General features: G+C 43.5%; 1 protein-coding gene across 2 annotated transcripts in view; it reads left to right on the top strand.

The window, feature by feature from the left end:
* DAB1 (DAB adaptor protein 1) overlaps positions 1 to 20,432 on the top strand; it is a 244,833-nt gene that overhangs the window by 91,372 nt on the left and 133,029 nt on the right. The gene's annotated exons all lie outside the window — the stretch shown is intronic.

The raw sequence follows: 20,432 nt of genomic DNA, 5'->3' as shown, positions 1-20,432 counted from the left end.
AGGATCCCTAGTCTGGTAGGATTAACACTTCAGGGTGTGAACAGCTTGTCTTAGTGGAGGGCTTCTTGCAGGGTTTCAGTTTTCTTTCTCTTTCCTTCCCCCCCCCCCTCAACTAGGACAAAACAAACAGAAAAGAAAGACTAATTATAAAACACCCAAACTGGTCTGAGAACATTAGCATGCTGCTGTCATCCTCTGGTTGACAGATTAACACCCTAAGGGTCAGTGTTCGCCATCTGTCCCAATGCTTGCCTTGTTTAAGAAGAACTTTTTCTTACTACATGCAAAACAAGCCACTGTAAATTACTATGCACTTACGGAGACCAAACTTCCGACTGCCTGCCCTCCGCCCCCATGCCCACACAGAAAAAAGACGGGAAAAAAAAAAGCCATTTCAATTTAATAGCTAATCATTGTCTCGTGTGCACACAAAAAATTTTTTTCAAGAATATATCTTTTTTAAAGAAGATTTCACCGTTTTTCCCGATGGCTTTTACAGCAGGTAGGATTGAGGATTCAAGGTGATTTATTTTGACGATTTCAGTAATAAAACTCAAGGGGAAAATTGCTTCGCAGTGAACACAGCCACTTTTCATTAAATGCAGCTAAAGGCCCAAGAATGAATCCGAATCGGAGACTCGATCTGCCATTTGAATCCGGGACAAATACACAATTTGCATCTGACATAAATTCTCATAGGGTCATGTTAAGAATGCAGCAGGCCGGGAATGAAAATTAAATTGACTCCTCACCTATTGTTGTCCCTCCCCGGCTCTGCTCCTCTAGAAGTCATTAATGGCAGCAGGTACAAAGGGCCTCGTGTAGCCCTTTGAGGTTTCCAGGCACTGAGGTGTTTAGCAGATTGCTGCTTTAGGCCTCGATCCGCCATCCGCCTCGGCTGAGCTAGGATGTCCTTTCAGTAAAAGCAGGGGGCCCCTTTGAGAGCCACAGCCTGGAAGAGCAGCCCCATGTCATTAGACAGGGTGTCCAGGCCTCTCTTCTAATCCGCCCAAACCCCAGGAGCCTCTTTGCTGTGTGCGATCGGAATGTGGAGTTTCAGGGTTTCTGATGATATTCTCCACAATTATAAAAAAAAAAAATCACTTTCCTTTATTAACAGTAAACCAAGTAAGTTGATTGTTTTTAGTTGAGAAAACCTTTGGAATGTTATATTCTGTGCCCTGTTCTCGCCTATCCTCTCATCTCTGGGAGGCAGACAAGGGGTGGGAGCAGCTCTCTCTCCATTTTTGCACCTAATAGGCCTCACAGACGATGTTAGACGTGATTGTATTTCTTTCTTTTTTTTTATTTTTCTCTTCAGCTTTAACTGTGCGGTAAAATAAAGATACAGAAAAGATAGTGAATTGATTAAACATAAATGGACAGCCTAATGAATGATTGTAAAATGAATGCCCATAAAGCACACACTCAAATGAAGATGTTGTAACGTAACTGGCTCCCCAGAATTTCCCCACATCCCTTCCCAACCACAACCACTTCCTCCCCCCTAATGGAAATGCCCATCTTTTATGATATTCCATTACTATTCTTCATTGTGAAATCCATCAATAATGTTTCATTTTGCCAGATTTTTAATTTCACGTCAATGCAAGCACACAGTGTGTAATTTGCCCTGCTTATCTCTGTTTTACAACTTATATCTTTATGATGCATCCACACTGTTGCATAGAATACAGTACTTATACAGTAGTTCATTTATCTTTATTGCTATAGAGTATCCCATCCTAAATATGCCATAGGTTTTCAATCCATTCTGTAACGTCTGGGTTTGGAATGCTCTGAGCAGGGCTAGTATGACCGTATTTTACACATAAGCTTTCATTTAGCTAGGATAGGCCACAGGATGTGTATATATATTTAGCTTTGAATAGGGTACGCATATTTTCAGCTTTAGTATATGTCACTAAATTTTACCGAAGTCATTTCCAATCCTAGCAACAGTGGTCCTTGTCCTACAACTCTTGATACTTTCAGACTTTTAATATCTTTATTATATTTATTCCTATAATTTTCTTCTAAGGTAAATAGAGCCCATCTTACAAATGAGGAAGCCAGTTTCTCCGTTTTTAGAAAAAGATGCCATCAGCACATCAAACCTGGAGTAAACACAAAAAGGGCAGAGTCTATAATTGAATAGTCAAGAAATGCAAATACCTAACGTTTCATTTGTACCTATACTGTGATTTGGGGGGAGGGGGGGAGCGGCGCATATAACTTGTGGCACCCAAATATCTGAGCTGTCTTGTATTTTATTGCTTTGGAGGTAAACAGCTTTTTTTTTTTTTAGGCGGGGAGGAGTTTTGGAATGGTGTCATTTGGTCAAGATAGGAAAATAAACTGAAAAAAACAACAGAAACAAAGTAGAGATGATGGTGATGATAACCCCTCTGTTTGCCTTGAACACTGATCTGGAGCAGATACTGGGCTGAGCAGTTTCCATAAATTGTTCCCCGTGTGCTTGTCCATGTCTATGATGAGTTCCAGGCTGATGTGAGAGCAGGCAGAGCCTGCTTTGGTTTTCAGAGTCTTGGGAACAGTTAGTATTGCTTCGCGCCCTGGATGTTACTGCCCAGTGCTAACTGGTCATTGTGGAAAAAGTCCACATTAGAAAGAGAAACCCCCTCCCTCATCCTGCCCCTGTGACCTTGTCCCTTGTCCATGTTTGCCTGGGAGGTCTCCTGACTTCTCTGGGTGAGATCTACAAATACCTGCCCATAACCAGAAGGATCCAGATTTTACTAGATCTCTTGGCATTCAATCTCTCCCCATGTTAATGAAGTAGAAAACATAGTCATAGTAATATAGATTTTTACATATCACCTACTAAGGAAAGGGTGCAATATTCTCAAACAAGTTTCAGATTATGGTGGAGGGGGTTTTGTTTAATAGAGAAGAACACTCTTCTAAAACATTGGTTAATGCTGAAACTAAAATGCCAGACCCCCAGGGGGAGCCAAGAATACTGCCACCCTCCCACACATCTTTTGTTTGCCCCTCACAACAACCCCATGAAAGAATCACTACCATAACCACATGATAAATGGGGAAACATCGCTTTAGAAGGTTTAAGTAAGTTGCCCCCAAAATCACACAGCTAGAACGTGGCAGTGTCTGCATTTGAATCCAGGCCCATTGATATTGCTCTTAACCGCTGTGTATGCTCTAATGCTTCCAATGGGAGAAAAATTCAAGGTGGAAAGTTCAGCCCATTCGGACCATGGGCCCGGAGGCTGCTTTTCTGGGGCTGTCTTTCCAATGGGTTTTGAACCGTGTGTCCTCTGAGTGTCTGGTGTTTGATACCCTCTGCAGTGGCCACTAGTATTTAAGGGAATCCTATTAGCAGAGAGCAAGCACCTGCAGCACCACACCCCCCCTACTTCTGAAATTTGTACAGGAAAATTGGGATCTTTCTAAGAAATTCTCCAGGTTGGACCATTGTTATGCTGTTTTGGGGCCCCGTTATTTCAGAGCAGATATGCTATATTATAAATGATTAATATTTTCCTACTGTTCACCAAAGAGCTAAAAGCAAAGGCTATATATTGGATGTCATCTTTTGTGATAACATAAATATAACTCCATTTGAAATGAGCTGAATTAGAAAACTCATGAATAAGTGCCTTAACATGATCAGAATCCTATAGCAGGGAACTGACCTACTTTGCAGGAAGACTCTCCCAGAGTGTCTTAACGAATAGGATGTTAACCCAACAGAGAAATCTTCTGATAATACCACTGAGCACAGAAGATTGGAACCTGTAGTTGATCAGGTAATAAAAAAAAATTAAAGCCAGGAACCATAAAAATGATTCATGCCTTCATTTAAATTTTATTTCAATTGAAAATATATAATAAATGTGCATCAATTTGTGGATCTTCTGATGTCATTATAAGGACTTGTTGGCCTTGGACTCGTTTTGCTCATTGGAATGCTGTGTACACTTCTAATGAAATCCACACCCATAAAACACATCTGTGATTTTCAGTGTGGGTTTCTTTAAAGTGGCATGAGGATTTAAAAGCACTTAAAAAATAACCAGAATGTTCGAATCCTTCTGCATCTCTGTGTTGTTTCACTTAAAAATTTTGGTAGTACTTTCTTTTAACAACTTACCCTTTTTTTTTATTATTTCCAAATATTAAACTTTATTTTTTTAGAAATAACTCCCTTTTTTTGTATTCTGTTCCACTGGTACATGTAATATTTAATAATTGTGTACTTAACAATAACAACAACAACTCTCATAAACAGGTTTGGGAACAAAGGTATGGGATTCTGGGTAAACATCTAACATGAGGAAATTGAGCAGAAGTCATTAGAGTTCAAAGTGAAGCCAGCATCAGATAATGTGAAGGTTTAACCCAAACCTATCTGAAGATTTGAGATAAAGTAAAGTAAGGCATATAAATAAAGTGACTAGCGTTAAAAGGGACAGATACATACTCGGAGCTCAGAAAATTAAAGCATTTGTTTCCTCTTTTCTCATTCCCATCCATTCAGTCGATACATTTTTATTAGAAAATTATCATTGGTTTCAATCTCTAGTTTTTCTACTAGATGATGAGCCTGCTGGGGACAAACGGCATGCCATCGTCATCTCACTCTCTCTCCTGTATTGCTCAGCACCTGAGAGGCCTTCTGAGAATGGCTGCTAAGAGCAGGTGTTAGAGGGTGATGGGTGGAAAGGTGAGCAGTGAGTGTGGAAATGCCAATAGATACCAAGTTTGGAAAGCCAGCCTGAGGGTGGGGATTGCGGGCCAGAAGTTCTGTTAGACCAATTTCTCAAACACCCCTCCAGGAACCTCCTTTGTTGTTGTTTAAGTCCATCCAGCTGACAGCAGAAATCAATGATCAAACTTCTTCTGCAGACATTGCTACCTGGTAAGAGGATGCTTGCAAAGGACCCAAACCTGATTCCAAACCTGGGAACCTCTTAAGGGCTGTGACCATATCCTATTCATCTTTAGATCTCAGTTTCTGCAAAGACAAATTAGAGATTTAATTGGGAAATTCGATTAAATTCTAGACTTTCAAATTAAATCATTTTAAAAGCCTCACAGTCCTTCCCCTCCCCCTGCCCGTTTCCAGGTAGGCTGAAATTATTGCCATTCTTTCTTCCTGGTGAAAAAATACACTCTCCAATTGTTGGCAACTCTGTTAATACGAATCAGATATGTTTTATCTAAATCGTATCTAAACAGTAACATGTTTTTTGGGCTCTGCGCCAAATACCAAAGAAAAGAGACGGGCTTTATGAAATGTCGAAAGGAAGCCCGTTTTTGCTTTAGCTGCGCTGATTGGAAGGACACTCTCTAGTGTGAGCCGCAGGGTGTACAGTCTCCTCTCTCATCTGCTTCTCTGCCTGGCAATTAGACTCTCTCCCCACCTCAGGGCTGCTTCTCGCTTTAATGACCCCATGATTGGGTATTCACACTGTCTCAGGGGGAAGTGGCTGGTACCCGGGGCTGTGGCCTCTGATCACTGTACCTGTGACATCCAGCTCCACTTTGCTGATGCCTGGAGCTCGTTAGGAAGGACTGACACTCATCAGTGGCAGCAGGTGGACCGGTTACCTGGGTGTTATCCTGTGGCCTTGATAACCTCCCATTGGAGGGTATGTAGTGGACAGAGCATTGTCTGTGTCATCAGATTCCGGTTCAAATGTTAGCCCCATCCTTGCTACCTATGCAAGCTGGCCAAATAATTTCACCTGACTGAGCCTCTACTTTTTCAGTGGAAAGGGTAGCCTAGTGTCTTTTTTTCCCCCATGGAATTGTTTTGAAGATTAAATTAGCTGGCATGGATAAAGCACCTGTGTCTTCCTGCCTCAAAATTTTTTATACAGGGGTGGGCAAAAGTAGGTGTGCAGTTGTGAGTGTGAAAAACATAGAGTTAAGAAAGCTGTCGGAATAATCATAACCTGCGTGTCTTTTTCCGAACAAACAGCTATAAAGCTACGGTTGACCACCCCTGTATGTTGAAGTCCCAACTCCTGGTATCTCAGAATGTGACCTTACTTGGAAATAGGGCTGTTGCCGATATAATTAGTTTAGGATGAGGTCAGTAGGATGGATCCTAATCCAGTCTGACTGGTGTCCTTACAGAAAGGGGAAATTAGTACATAGGCACACAGGGAGAATGCCATCTGCAGAGAATGGCAGAGATTGGAGTGATGAATTTATAAGCCAAGGAATGCCCAAGATCGCCAGCAAACCACTGGAAGCTAGAGGGGAGGCATGGGACCGAGTTCTCTCACAGCCCTCAGAGGCACCAACCCTGCCGACACCTTCTCTCGGACTTCCAGCCTGCACAACTGTGAGACTATACATGCCTGTTTTTTTTAAAGCCACGGAGTGTGTAATACTGTGTTACGATAGCCCTAGGACACGGACACACACCTATCATCACTCAGTGGTAGTTCATTACCTTTCTTCTCCCTCATCACTTCTCCTCCTGTGGCCTCCTAATCAAACCCGTGTTCCACAGGACCCCTCTGCAGGTGTCCACCAAGGTGTGCAGCATGTCCCGTGTCTGATGTTCCAGATGGCACACGGAAGAGCTGTCCTCTTTTGTACGAGACGCAATATGTATTTTTAACCTCTGGGCAGTGCCTGCAGTAATCTTGTACACACATATCGTGCTGGGGAAGATTCGACAAGAAGAACTGCCTCAGGAGGCCGGCCTAAAAAGGAATAGCACATACAATCATGTTGCGGTTCTTGTCATTGTGAAACAACACTTTTAAGGCATCTCAGAGAGCTGGGAAATGAGGGATTATTTTCTTCCCGTCCTCCTGTCTTTCCTCTAACAGGAAAAGGGATTCACAGATGTGGTGGAGACAGCGGAAGGGAACAAGAACAGCTTCCCTGAAAATATCCTGAGTGATTTGTGCTGTATTAAGTGAGCACAAACCACCTCACTCAGTTCTTCATATTCATTGAGCTTGTTTAAAATTGAAAATGGAGTTCCATCTGGGTTCAAGTTCAAGGCTGTGCCCTATTGCCTCACTGAAATTTCCTTAGCATTGTCCCTAGTTGGTACAGATGTTCTATGGAGAAACTCCGCCTGGCTGGGCAGTCCTTTCGTTATGGCCACACTGAGCAGCTTTGATGTAAAGAAATTCAGACTCTGGGAACCAGCAGCACTGGCCCACTGGCTCAGGAGAGCATTTTCCAGCCACAAGGCAAAGCACAGGCTTCTCTTTTTCTACCGAGCCATATTGAGCCCTTTGCCCTGATCTGAGAACCGCGGATACCGGCACCTTCAAGTGTTCCAGGCAGCAGTGAGGGAGCCAGGGCCCTGCAGAGTGAGCCGCCTGCAGGCTGCAAATTCCAGCAGAGAGAGGATGTTTGAAGTATCAAAAGCTGCACACCTGTCGGTGATTTCCATACAGGGACTGAGAGCAAGAGTAGACAACCCGTGACCTCTCCAAGACACACCTTGGAGGAAAGCAGTCCCTTTTTGTTTTCCTAGACGTTGCTGGGAGAATATGAGGTTTGTATAGGTTCTGGAGAGAAAAGAGACAGTGGGGCCATATTAGAGGGCACTGGAGCTGGACTCAGACACGTGCATTCCTCATGCACCTGCGTAGTTATTAGGTGGGAAAAGGTATCAAAATGCCTGCACCTGCCAGAACCTCAGTTTCTTTATTTATAAAGCAGGTTAGTAATAATTTCCTGACAGGTCTCTTGCCAGGATTTTGTGCAGTGGTGTATCTGAATACGGCTTGCCCTTGTGATTATCTGTCAGCCTGTTTTCTCTCTCCCCATCTATCATCTACCACATCTATTGAATGATTAACACGTGCCAAGCACTTTGCTAAGTATATACTATTCATTAATTACATACCTAACAAAGGCAGTTGTGATTGTTCATGGTAAAAATATGTTTCTTGAGCTCAAATAAAGTCCAGCTGTCTGTGTAACCCCTTTACCTCTGAAAGACTTGGTTTCCTCATCTGTCAAATAGGGATGATCAGTGTCTACATTATAAGATTTTTGTGACATCATGTTTGTGAAATATTTTCACAAAGCCTGGCACATAGTAAAATGATCAATAAATATTAGTAAAAATGATTTGTGGAAGAGTGATTTTCTCTATAACTGCTAAAGGGGGGCGGGGGGGGGGGCACACACAGCCCGCTAAGGTTGTTGATGACTCAATCTGTGACTTGATTTTAATTGTGCTAGAAAATGTGCTTTGTAAATTAGTTGATTTCTGTGTGTGCCTATTTCAGTTTATCTTTATTTTAAAGAAATTCTTCAATATGAACTAAAGAGAAAGGGGCATTTGGTAATGCCTGGGAATGGAATTAATAGGTTGTGGGAGCAAGAGAGCATTTTGGAAGTAACTAAATTTATCATTTTGAGAGAATTGGGAGGCAAGACTCCCCATAATTTGGGCTGGTGGGCAGAAAGTGGGAAGAAGAAAGTGAGCTATGGAAGTGGCCTGGAATATGGGATAGGAGAGGCTCATGTTCCTGAAAGAATAAATGGTGCACCCTGGCTGGTGTGGCTCATTGATTGGACATTGTCCTGTGCACCAAAAGGTTGCCTGTTCAATTCCAGGTCAGGGCACATGCTCAGGTTTTAGGCTCGATGCCCGAAGCGGGGTGTGCAGGAGGCAGCCAATAGATGTTTCACTCTCACATAGGTGTTTCTCTCTCCCTCCCCTCCCCTCCCCTCCCTTCCCCTTTTCCTCTCCTCTACTCTCCTCTCTCTCCCTGTCCCTTCCTTCCTCTCCCTCCTGCCAATGATAATCAATAGTAAAAAAAAAAAAAAAAAATGGTGCAGGAAAATGCACAGATGTCCAGACTTGGAGGATGTATTCTGGGACTTGGGTTTCACTGGGCTTCAGTTAGCTGAAGCAAAAAGCATATGTAGGGGGAAGTGGCAGCAAGGAAGAAGAAATTAGTTTTTTTTTTTTTTCTCCAATTTAAAAGCCTGTGATCTTCACAAGGGCAAGGAATTTGTCTATCAGGCTTACCTCTAGCTCCCTAGTTCTTAGCAAGTAGATGTACAGTGGAAATTCGATGAACTATTGAATACATGGATGAAAATGTTCTTTTTTATTTGGTTTGGAGGGTAGTAGAACCCTTGAAGACTTTTGAATAATGGAATGACATTATAAAAATGTCCTATGTGAGGAGCAATCTTGTACTTCTCTAACAAATGGTTAGGAGGAGGGAAAAATTGTGAACAGGGAAACCAGTAGACCATGGAATTATCAAGGTGAGATTTGAGGACCAGAATAAGTGAGGATATTTTAGAAAAATTATTTCTAATTCTTAGATCCTGTGTGAAAGACATGGCAAAGAAAATGGAAATCATCAGGCTCTCTAAAATGTCTACCCTGGGTACACTGCCCATGGCATTTGCTTATCTGAGAAATGTTACCTGCCTGCTGCCGGGCACTCTCCTAGACACTGAAGGCTCAACCATGAATAAGAATTACAGTGGTTGCAGCAGGCCTGCAAATAACCTCACAGCGTGCTGGGTGCTGTTGCGAATGCTGCTGTAAATGAATTGTTAGATTACAGTGTTGTGCTTGCACTTTAACTTGGTCCTTATGAGGTTTCACGGGAGGGGGTGGGGGTTGGGATGGCAGTGGAACTGGGCATTGAGAGGGAAGAGACAGTTTGAGTAAAGGAGAAATGGGGTCATCTCAGTTCTGTACGTATTAAATTTTGGCCATTGTGAGAAACTCAGATGCGAGTATTCAGAGGGCAGATGGAAATGTGGGCACAAGCTCAGGAAGGTATTGGAACTAAATATGTTGCCTGGATGTCCTGTGGGAGAGGGTGAGGTTATTGAGTTAAAAAAGAAGACAAGGGACAGAGCATTAGAGAATACCTCCATTAAAGATCTGGAAAGAAAGGATGCATAAATCAGGAAAAGAGGAGAACCAAAATAGTCACAGAAGGAAGCATAAGAGGGACAACTTTTTGCCCTAGCTGGTTTGGCTCAATGGATAGAGCGTCAGCCTTCGGACTTGATGTAAAAATATTTATCTCTTTTCTACATCCAGGGCGGCTAGAGAGTGGGTCCAGTTCCTGAGTAGAGGAGCTGGGGATTGAGAAATGAAAGAAAGAAAGAGACCAGACACAAAATGGAAGGATAAAGCTGGGAACCAGGTGGGACTGCTGCCGTCTTCTGCTGGAGACATAGTGACCCAAAGCCCATACAGTGTGTTTATTTTATACCCCCAAATACCAGGAAGTTTCACCAAAAGTCAAGACAAAGGAGATTATTTGCATTCTTGAGCAGGCCCCCGAGCATTCCTGGTGCTTGACTGGATTTACATATCAAAACCCACTAAATGACACCTGGGCTGAAATGAAGGTCAAGCTGATAACACCCTTGCCTTTTTGGCAAAGCATTTTTCCAGGGCATGGCTTTGCCAAAGCCACTGGGTTCAGCTGACAATAATTAAAGAATGCCCATGTGCCTTCCCAGGCGCTGTCTGCATCAAGAGGGACAACTTTTTGCTTTAGCTGGTTTGGCTCAATGGATAGAGCGTCAGCCTGCGGACTGAAGGGTCTCAGGTTAGATTCCAGCCAAGGGCAAATGCCTGGGTTGTGGGCTTGACCCCCAGTAGGGGAATGTACAGGAGGCAGCCAATCAATGATTCTCTGTCATCATTGATGTTTCTATCTTTCTCTTCCTCTCTAAAATCAATAATATATATATTTTTTTTAAAAAAAAGAGGGATAATTTTTCAAGAAAAAGAGGGCAGGAAGCTGCCCTTTGTTATGGAGGGACCGAGGTGAGTGAGCATGGAGAAAGGACCTTTGCATGAAATAATTCCTTGATGACTTTATCTTCATGAGAGTATAGCCTATGGCCAGGTCTCCACAGTGACCTTTGATTGTAGCTGTCTCACCTTTAGTGATTTTGGAACCAGACAATTCAGTTTGTGGGCTGTCATGGTCTTTGTTGCCTTTCTGACACTTACACTTGACTTCGCATTAATTCCTTTCCTAAAAAAAAGGTGTAAAAGACTCGTATTCCCAATGTCAGTTCCCCTTACTTCAACTGGACTTACACACTTGCTCCGTAATAATAATGCCCCTGAGCAAAGGCATCGTTAGCACCCACAGAGAAAATCTGAGCTGGCATTCCCCACCCTCCAAAATTAGAGCCCAGACACAAAGGTAGTGGATCACAGTGGAAAGGGGGTGAACTTTGGAGTCAGACACATTTGAATGCAGAATCCCCTCTCGCAGACAGACTGACTTAAACAACTCATGTCACTCTCGGAATCATAGTTTCTGTTCACCTACAAGTTATCTAGTACTATTCCTGGCCCGGTAATTTGGAGCAGAGTTTGATAAAGGCTCATTTGTATCAGCTTTTCTGACCCTGCTCTTAAACAACTCATGTCACTCTCGGAATCATAGTTTCTGTTCACCTACAAGTTATCTAGTACTATTCCTGGCCTGGTAATTTGGAGCAGAGTTTGATAAAGGCTCATTTGTATCAGCTTTTCTGACCCTGCTCTTTCTTGCCTTAATGGTGGTGGTCCATGTCCCCCACTTTGTGTAAATCATGGATATCATTTGAGACCTGGCTTAATCCCACCTCTCCTTGAAAACTTCCTCTGAGGGGCATTCTTCAAAGTCCTGTGTCTCTCCTGCCAACCCCTGGGACCCTGCTCAGTATACTATAGATGCTGGTTGTTCCTGGGCTGACCTGGGCCATGACTTCTATTGTCCTGGCCTTGTTTTTCTATCTTGATTTCTTGTTTCAGTTTTCAGAGGTTTATGTATTACTTCCCTGACTTGATTGTAAATTCCTTGAGGCTAGAGAAAGGCCTTATAATTCATTGCACCTACGATATATAGCTCTTTTTTCTTTTTCTTTCTAAGTTTGTCCTTCAGTTCTTTAGAAGACATGATCTAGTATGGAAAATACATTACTTAGAGTCAAAGAGACCTGGGTTTGAAATAATGGGCAGTCAAATGAAGATTGCGTGTCATGGAAGAAGTTACCTACCCAGGGTGCACTCTACTTTCCTTATCTCTAAAATTGAAAAAATTCATAATACCTGCTTCATAGGGTCTTTGAGGGCATTAAACACCACATAATTGGTCTTCAATTATGATACTTGCCACCACTCTCTGAGCCTTACTGAGTAGGAGTGCAATAGTGAATATTTCCATGTTGTCAGGATTCCTTTGGAAGATTTGCTCTGGGACCCTTTACATCCCTTAGTCCCCTATTGAAATGCCACCTCATCCATGTAGCCAGGCCTCCCCGTCCACCAGGATGCGTGATTCTCCCCTGATGCTTTCTTTGCTCTTTGGTGGAAGCTCTATTTATTGCACTGCCTTTTTGAAACGATCTTTCTTCCATTACACTGGGGACTTTTTATAAAAGAAGTAATTCCATTTTACTCCTCTTCTCGGGGAGACCACTAAGGTACAGTGGAAAGCACATAGAGATGTGGAAACAGACATAGCCAGAGTGAGTCCTGGATAAATCACATCTCCTGTTGACCATGTGAACTCTGGGCAGGTTGCTTGACCTCAGAAAGTCTGTTTTCTCTTCTGCGCAAAGTGAGGTCAAAATACCACTTAAGGGCTGTGGGACGGGCTAAATGAAAAGTTCTATATGTGAATGTCGATCACTCTACCTGGAACCCAGTAGGTGTTTAATAAATGGTAGCCCCAGCCCCTGACACAAGGTCAGTCACATAAGAGATTCTCATAAAATGTTGGCTGAATTATGCTAAAAGGGATTTAATACTTATCTCTGTTTTCCTTTGATCCCTTGTACCCTACTATTGCTGATTATCAAAATGTGTCTCATTTTCTCCCTTGCAATCTTCTGCAGTGGTTTAAGAAGCATTTAAGGTCATGCTGGCGACCGCATTGAGCTCTTTAGAAGGGAGATGCTTGCTGAAATCAGCAAGGCTGTGTAGGTATTCATGATTTTGTTATCTGATCAAAAAGACCTGTGTATTTTTCGTTGTTGGCAGAAAAGGGACCGCAAGGAGTTGTTTAGAAGATAATTGCCTCTTACATATTAACTTCATTGAAAGATAGGCCATTCAGGGAGATAAACTACAAAAATTAGTTTGAGGCCTGAGATTTTAGTGATAATAACATGGGAAAGAGCATCTCAATCCCAAATGTTTCTCCTTTCTTGGCTTTCTTAGCAGGTGAGAATCCAGAGAGAGAGTTGGGGATAAAGCTACAACCCCTGGGGCAGTGAATTGGATGCAGCCATCCACATCCCTCTCTTTAGCAAACGTTAAATGACTGTCTCCCTGGGCCCCAGTAGTGGGTGAGGGACTAGACCAAGGGTGGGGAACCTTTTTTCTGTCAAGGGCCATTTGTATATTTATAACATCATTTGTGGGCCATACAAAATTATCAACTTAAAATAAATTAGCCTGCTATATTTGGTCAAACATTTAATTAACTCACCCCTGATGCCTTGGCAAGGCCAGACCAAATGGTTTTGCAGGCCTTCTAAGGCCCTCGGGCCGGATGCTCCCCACCCTGGAATTGACGTACAGCAATTCAAATCCATTATGAATGAAAATTTTCTAGTTTGAGTAACAGTAGTCACCCTCAGTGGACTTAAGTATAACAGAGGGACATACCATAATGACCCAGAGACGAATCACAGAACCTCAGGAATGTCATGTGTGAACTGAGCCTCTGGAAAGACCACGCAGGAATATGGAATCAAGTAAGAACCCCAATGATACTTTTTCTTGGTGGTCACCTCTTTTTCCTTCGCTTTTTCACAAGACTCCCTTTCTCTTACCAATGGCAGGAAAAGATAGCCCCCTGAATTCTACAGCCTCATGCTCAATTCTGGTCACAGGAAAGACTGACTCCTCTGTCTGCTTCAGTTCCCAGTTCCTGAGGGTGGGCCTCTAATCAACACAGCGAGGACCAGGTGTCACTGTCTGGTTCAGTCGAGAGGGGCTTGAGGGTGGGGTCATGTTGTATACACATGGCCACTGCGGGCAGCTGGGGGTTTAACCTGGGAGATCTGGGTGCTATATCAAATGGTGTCTGCTCTTTTTTGTTGTTGTTGTTAATGCTCCCCCGAGGATATTTTTCCATTGATTTTTTTTTTTTTTTTTTTTAGAGAATGGAAAGGAGGGGGAGAGACACAGAGAGAAATATCTATGTGAGAGAGACACATGAATTGGTAGCCTCCTGCAGGCGAGACAGGGGCTGGGGATTGAGCCTGCCACCAAGGTACATGCCCTTGACTGGAATCGAACCCGGGACCCTTCAGTCCACAGGGTGAACCTCTATCCACAGAGCCAAACTGGCTAGGGTAAAAGGTATTTACTCTCTATACATTTATTTATTTCAGAGAGGAAAGGAAAGGAAGAGAGAGAGAGAGAAAAAACATCAGTGATGAGAGAGAATCATTCATTGGCTGCTTCCTGCATGTCTCACACTGGGAAATGAACCCGTAACTTGGGCTTGTAACCGGGAATTGAACCATGACCTCCTGGTTCCAGGTCAAAGCTCAAACACTGAGCCATGCCGCCCGCCCTTCTAAAGCAGCGCATGGAGGAGCCTGACCTCCTCCTTTGCTGCCACCCCCTCTTGATTTTTCTGCTTTGATCACACTAACTTCTTCCTGTTTTGTAAACAGGCCAAACGCATTCGCTCCTGGAAGGACTGCCCTATTCTTGCTGTTTACATCTCCTTTCAAATGTCAGTTCTACAGAAATGCCCTCCTGGGCCAGCCTGCCTAAGTTAATTGTTCCCCACCCTGTCCCAGTCACTCTTCATTTCATCTAACTATTTTATCATCCTCATAACACTTATCACTATCTGGACCTATCCTGTTCATTATTTATTTACTGGCTTCTTATCTTCCTTTCGCTTTAAGGTCAGAGGCTCTAGGCCAAGAGGGGCTTTCTCTCTCTTGCTCATGACTGGATCTTGGGACCTGGGCCAGTGCTACATAGTAGGCATTGCACACGTGTGTGGCATGCACGAGCATCAGGCTGACTGTCAGAAACCCCACAATGTCTGCGGGCACTCCGTCACTGTCTCTTCCCGCACATTCCACTTAAACCCTCCATCACGGAGATTTATCTCCGAGTTTAATCAAATGTAATTTATATTGAAGCCTCCTCAGTAAATAATTGATTTGCCCTCTCCGTTGTCTTCATCACAAATACTTCTTTGTACTCTAAAGAAATAATTGAATCTGTCGATAGTATACACAGCCCTCTTGTGTAGAAGGCAGATGGAAGATAAAGCATGAGTCTCACTCACACCAGAATAATCTGGGACCAAAATAGTCCCCCTTAAAAAATAGTCTGCAAACAAGTTGGCAGCAGAGATGCCCAAATAAAGCCTCTTGTTTTTCCTAATGAAGATGACCCCCTGAAAGTTGTAGCTGCCACAGAAGAAAGTTCTTGGCCAATCACAGCTGCCTGTGAAGATAGAAACGCTTTTTCATTAATTAACCTCTGTCTCAGTCCAAGAGCAAGCTTTCAGATGCCGAGTGCACATGCACATTGAGTGGCCCCTCTAAACTGGGGGTTCGGCCCGGGCTGGTGTGGCTCAGTTGGTTGGGCATCATCCCATTCAATTCCTGGCCAGGGCACATGCCCTGGTTGCTGGTTGTAGGTGCAATCCCTGGTAAGGGGTGTATAGGGTCAGCCAATCAATGTTGACGTTTCTCTCTCTCTGGATGTTTTACTCTTTCCCTCGCACTGAAAAATCAATATAAGCCCTGGCCTGTGTGGCTCAGTTGGTTGACGGTTGTCCCATGCACCAAAAGGTTGCTGGTTCCATTCCCAGGCACCAAGAGGTTGCTGGTTTGATGCCCGGTTTGTGGATTCAATCCCTGATTGTAGTGAGGCCACAGATAGCTTTTTTAATCTCTCTCCTTTCTTCTCTCTCCAAATCAATAAATACATATTTTTTAAAAATCAATAAAAAATACTGGGAATGGGCTGTTCTGTGCTGCACTGTGACCCCAGCTCACTGAGGAAATCTGATCCTCCTCCTTCTGTCTTTGGTCAGTTGCCAGGCTTTCCACGGTCAATATATCCAGAGGGAACAAGATTCTTCCAACTCACGCAGTCATCTACCCTCCCCCATGTCGGTTTCTCCCACAAAAGACACTGGGAGAGGTACATTTGGCATCTGTTTTCGCACAGTTTTCTATTCGAGTCCACACCTTTCTGAAGTGGAGGAAGAGGAGGGGAAAATAATGAAGTGTCAACTCTGACAAGTGTGGAAAGATTCCATGTGTCCTCACTGGGAAAATCCATCCTCCTTTTGTCTTTCAAAGGAATCCTCAATATTGTCTTTCTTTACACTGTTTTAATTGGAAACATCTTGACGGTCCAATAATTGGGCACTGGATATATAAAGTTTGATACATCTATAGGATGGGATATTGTGAGCCCCTAAGAATTACATTACAAAAAAGTGCCAATATGGAGGAGACTATATAAAAACACTGTCAAATGAAAGAAGCAAGCTACAGACTTCCAGTAGGAAAACATTGTTGGAAAATGTGTGTTTGTATGTGTGCACTTAGGAAAAAGTTTGCATTACTCAAATGCAACCATAGACAACCCTGGAAGGTTTTAGGAGTGACTTCCTCTTTTTATCTTGCCTGCATTTTCCAAATGTTAAGGTTCGAGCACATTTCACTTTGTAATTAGTGGGGGGAAAGCAGTTGTTTTAAAGAACGGAAATAGAAAACGTTTTAAAAATGTCTCTGCTATTTCTCATTTGAAAACAAGATTGTTTTCACTTGTCATCAGCTCCCAGGGCTTTGCAGGTGCCTCATCTCTGCTATCATTGCATTTGCCAAAGGGAGACAAGTTGTGAACATTAGAAAAGCAAACTGCACTTCTGGTGGCAGCGAGGATGCACTTGAGTGGGTAGTCACCCCACTCACCCCTGCAGACTCAGCTGCCCATGCAGGCTGATGAGCACTCCACAGTTCCGCCAGGGGCCTGTGATCTGCATTTGTTGAGGGGTGTGAGTTCTGGATTTACCTTCTTCATCTGGCTTAGCCTCGTGGAGCATCAATGTCAGTTCTCATGATTTGAGCACTCGGGCTGCCTCTGAACCCTGCGCCCATCTCTCTTAGATCATTGCAGGCACTTGCTGGCTTGCTTCCCCATATCAAGACCCTCTCTTTCAGAACACTCCCCCTCAAATGCATTGATTTTGTACTGACTTTGATCGAGTTCCCAGGAAACCAGTGGTGGAAACAGATTTGCTGTGGGAAGCTTATTTTGGGGTGTGCCCTCCAAATCAACCCTGACTGGGAGTGCAGGTGGCAGGACTGGGCAGAGGGAGGAATTGAATGGTGATGCAGCTACATCAGGCCTTGGCTGATTCCACTGTTCCAGGGGGAGCTCTCAAGTTGCCTTTCAGAGTGGTATCAGATGGAGGCGTGGGGCATGGGCTTTTGTACCTACCCCAATCGAAACAACCAGTTATTGATTGGATGCAGCTACAGTGGGGGAAGGGGATGAAGCGAGGGAATAGGGCATTGGGTGAGGTGCCTCTCTTTGGCAGAGGGCAATTCCCTGAAATGGACTCACCCAAGAGCCTTCCTGGGCCTGCATGTCACCTGCAGGGAATGAGTTTTCAGACTTGAAATTGGGTCTGGGAGACATACCACAGGTAGCCTGCAGTTCACAGGAAAGGAAGTGAGAATAGTGTCCACATGTGATAGCAGCCCAGAGCAGCACTGCAGTGCTGGGTGCTTTCCATAGATGAGTGCACACAGGTTTTCACAGTAATCCTGCAAGACAAGCTTATTATCCTCATTCGCAGAGAGACCAAGTGGCTTGCTCTAAGCCAACAGGCTCCTAAGTGGCAAAGTCAGCTGAAGACCTAGGTCTCTCTTAGACTCTCTTCTTCCACACACTATCCTGCCCCCATCCTTCCTTTGATTATAGATCCAATTTTCCTGTTATACTTAGTATGCGTCATTCTGCTTTGCATTTTCCATGCAGGCACTGCAACCATCAATCATATGACCCTTTCGGTTGCAAATGACAGAAACAAAAATAAATGTAATGCTAGATTCAGACCTGTTCTTCCCTGCCTCCTGCAGTCCTATTTCTTTTTTTAATCCTCAACCAAGGGTATGTTTTTATTGATTCTATAGAGAGAGTGATGGAAAGGGAGAGAGAGAAAGGGATTGAACTCACAACCTGGGTATGTGCCCTAATTGGCAATCAAACCCTTGACATTACGGTGCATGGGACAACGCGCCAACTAACTGAACTGCCCTGGCCAGGGCCTGCAGTCCTATTTCTTACCCACCCTCAAGCTTTAGATTCTCTCCCTTAACACTTCATTTGATTGCTTTCATTTATTTTTCAGCACTCCTGGCTCTGCCTTTTCCTAGCTCTGTGATCTCAGTCCAGTCTTTACCTCCTGGAGTCTCAGTTTTCTCCCCTCTACAAGAAGGCACGAATTGTGCATGCCAGGCTAGGTTGTTATAAGGAATAAAAGGACAACGAATAAGAACTTACATGTTGTTCAAAGCCTATTCTGTGCCCTGCACCGTGGCATCAACATGAGATAAAAGCATAAGTTTTACTCTCTTTGCTCCTTGGCCACCAGGAAAAAGACACAAGCCCAGCCATGAAAAGATCAGGGAAGTGAATGGTGTGCACTGTCCTCAGGGAGCAAGTGTACAGATCCTGGACAGTCCTTCATCTCCAAGTTAACAGGATGCACTGAGCTCTTGGGCATCCCGGAGGGACTTCAGAAGGACTCAGTCCCAGCCCCACAGATTACAGATATCTTCACAGTCTTCAACTAAATATATATATATTTATATCTATATTTATAAATATATATTTTATTTATTTAAAAATAGATAAATAGCCGAACCCGGTTTGGCTCAGTGGATAGAGTGTCGGCCTGCGGACTGAATGGTCCCAGGTTCGATTCCCGTCAAGGGCATGTACCTTGGTTGCGGGCACATCCCCAGTAGGGGGTGTGCAGGAGGCAGCTGATCGGTGTTTCTCTCTCATCGATGTTTCTAACTCTCTATCCCTCTCCCTTCCTCTCTGTAAAAAATCAATAAAATATATTTTTAAAAAATAAAAATAGATAAATAAATATTTTTATAGTTTTTTTTTTATTGATTTCATTGATGAGAATCATTGATCAGCTGCCTCTTGCACAGCCCCTACAGAGGATCAGCCCACAACTGGGGCATGTGCCCTGATGGGCAATTGAAATGTGACCTCCTAGTTCATGGGCCAATGCTCAACCACTGAGCCTCACCGGCCATTTAGGTTGTGACTAAAGTTTAAACTTGGTTTTTCAAAGTCATAAGACACTATCTATGTGTTTTGGAGGAGGGATGTTGGAAACACAGGGTAAAGAAAGTCTTCCCTACTAAACGTATTTACTTAGTCTGCAAATGAGTTTTAAGTACTCTATTCCAGGCCCTGTCTGGTGTTTTGGGGATGCACAGGGAGCACGTGTCAGCCCTCTGCGAGCACACAGTCCATGCCCGGCTTCCTCCTGCCGAACATGCTCTCGTGCCTGGGAGTCACCATGAGGAGTGGGACGCATGCCCCAGACTTACTTGGCATGATCATCCCTTCACTTTTTCTTCAGGGAAACTTAGATGGGCGTTTTAGGGGCACTGCTAGGAATTTGTTGGTCTAAGGATTTTCTGGAGTGGCAGGCTGTAGCCCATGATTGATTTATTTCCTTATTAAGAGTTTATTGATGATTCCATACACTTTTAATAATAATTTTTTTAAATTAAAATTTCTGACGACACAGCATGAGCAAAACAAACAAATACCAGAAGTAATTGTCAAGGAAATGAAAGAAGGACCAATGTCAGAGCATAAGGTTTGGATCACCAGCCCTGGCTGATGTGGCACAGTAGTTGGAGCGTCACTCCATGGACCAGAGGGTCTTGGGTTCGATTCCAGATTAAGAGTACATACCTGGGTTGCAGGTTCAATCCCTGGCCCTGATCACAGGAGGCAACCAATGGATGCGTCTCTCTCACATCAATGTCTCTCTCCTCCTTCCTTCTCTCCTTCCCTCCCTTTCCACTCTCTAAAACGGTTCTCAACCTTTCTAATGCCGTGACCCTTTAATACAGTTCCTCATGTTGTGGTGACTCCCAACCATAAAATTATTTTCATTGCTACTTCACAACTGTAATTTTGCTACTATTATGAATCATAATGTAAATATCTTGTTTTCCGATGGTCTTGTTGCGACCCACTGGTTGAGAACCACTGCTGTAGAGCCTAAGACCATCGGAAAACACAGATATTTACATTACAATTCAAAATTACAGTTGTGAAGTAGCAATGAAAATAATTTTATGGTTGGGGGTCACCACAACATGAGAAACTGTATTAAAGGGTCGCGGCATTAGAAAGGTTGAGAACCACTGCTCTA

Source organism: Eptesicus fuscus, chromosome 9 (assembly GCF_027574615.1).
Source record: "Eptesicus fuscus isolate TK198812 chromosome 9, DD_ASM_mEF_20220401, whole genome shotgun sequence".
NCBI lineage: Eukaryota > Metazoa > Chordata > Mammalia > Chiroptera > Vespertilionidae > Eptesicus > Eptesicus fuscus.
This window is presented reverse-complemented; position numbering and strand designations above follow the sequence as displayed.